Below are 1924 nucleotides of genomic sequence, written 5' to 3'. Positions count from 1 at the left end.
CATCAACATTAACACCACTATCATCAACAACAAAACATCTCTTTTTGTATAAACAATTATTATTCTAATGATGGTACAAGAAAGGTTTTTATGTTTGGAGCTGATTAAATTACAGGGGAAACCCACAAAATAAATACCTGCAAAATAAAAATCAGTTTCTCACTACAGACATTAAATATATTTTATATCATAGGGACAAATGTCATTCAAAAAGTTAACATCCTTTTCTCTTTCAAATACAGTTACAATAATCCTAGCAGTAATTATACTTGGTTTCTTTAGAATAAAAACCAATAATAGAAAAAAATGGAGAGAAAGGGGCAGGAGAAGCAGAAAGAGCAGCGGGAGGAAGATGAGAAGGAGGAAGAGGAAGCTGCTGAGAGATTTTGAGCATTCACTGTATGCCAGACATAGTATAAGGCACTTTTGCATACATTAACCAATAGATCCTGTAAAAATTACTATCTAAGATATATACTTTCACTATTCTTGTTTCGTAATTAAGGCGAGCTTAAGAAAATTTTCCAAAGGTATATAGTTAATAAATTGAAAAAGGGACTTAAAAAATACCTAAATTCAGAACCCAATCTCAAAAATGCTTTTTGATATGGCATAAATATAACAAGCAGACCACATATTTTAGGGGAGTAAGAAAATTATTTTTAGAATATTATTCCTGTGCAATAGTTCCTTATTTAAAAAGTCATCATTTACTCTTTCCTCGTGGATTAGTTTATCTAGAACGCATTTTTCTTTTTCCAAAACTGTGTTTAAACAGCAACATCTTTTTCCAAAACTATGTTTGTACAGCAGTAATAGCTACCATTTATCAGGTAGCATCATGGGATATAAAGTACTCTAACAGTATTCCATACACTCATATATTATGTAATTGACTTATCAAACAAATATATGAAATATGCCCTATTATCTCATTTTATATGTAGTAGAATATCAAGCCAATATCTTGGCTGGCAGAGTGACTTACTAAAGACTCAATTTGCATTTTAGTTCATTTTGCTTTGCTACTATAACAACTTATTTTATTCATGTTTAACAGCAGTAGCTATTCATATAATAAAGTATATTTTCTAAAGCACATGTGCTTTCTAAAGCATTTTCATATGAAAATGAGTGTAGTATCAAAACCAAAGTTATTTTCCTTTTTGGGGAAGTTAGGCAGAGTTTTCTGTTTCTAAAGTTTTGATTCCTCTAATTCCTGACAATATCAATAGGAGCGTTCTAGATTCCAAAGCAAGGGTCCTCAAACTACGGCCAGCCGAAAATATCCGGCCCGCCGGGTGTTTTTGCCGCCGCTGCCTGTTGCTTAGCAGCCGACAAGGTTTTTTTTTTAAACTATAGTCCGGCCCTCCAATGGTCTGAGGGACAGTGAACTGGCCCCCTGTTTAAAAAGTTTGAGGACCCCTGTTCCAAAGTGTAAGCACCTCTTGATCAACCAAATAAATGTACTCTTTGGACAGAGAAAAGGAGGAAAAAGATGCAATTACTCTTAAATAGAAGGATATTGGAAGTGAATGGCTGAATGGACACCAGTCCAAACTGGCCACCATGAGCAAAGACCTGGTGGCCTGAGCCAAAGAAAAAAAAAAAAACAGGCTTAATCTTAGCAGAGACAGAATGGATTATTTACATAAAGCTTTGATATAAAAGCCTTGTCCTATTAAAAGGAGAGTTCAGCAGATGAAACTTCATTGTGATATGGAACAATTATGGAATAAGGCAAATGGTGCGGCAATACTGTACAGGTTTCCATAGAAGGAAGAAAGAAGATCAATGATACCTATGGTTTGAGATCTCAGGAATCTTTGTGACTTGAGAGACAAGTGTCTAATGGGTGTCATCTGTTCTAAACCAACCAAGAAACAAATATGGGCATTGCTGCCCTCCTGTGTGGGTACTAGAA

Source organism: Myotis myotis, unplaced genomic scaffold, assembly GCF_014108235.1.
Source record: "Myotis myotis isolate mMyoMyo1 unplaced genomic scaffold, mMyoMyo1.p scaffold_m19_p_3, whole genome shotgun sequence".
Classification (NCBI taxonomy): Eukaryota; Metazoa; Chordata; class Mammalia; order Chiroptera; family Vespertilionidae; genus Myotis; species Myotis myotis.
The sequence above is the reverse complement of the archived record's forward strand: the minus strand, read 5'-3'. Positions refer to the sequence as shown.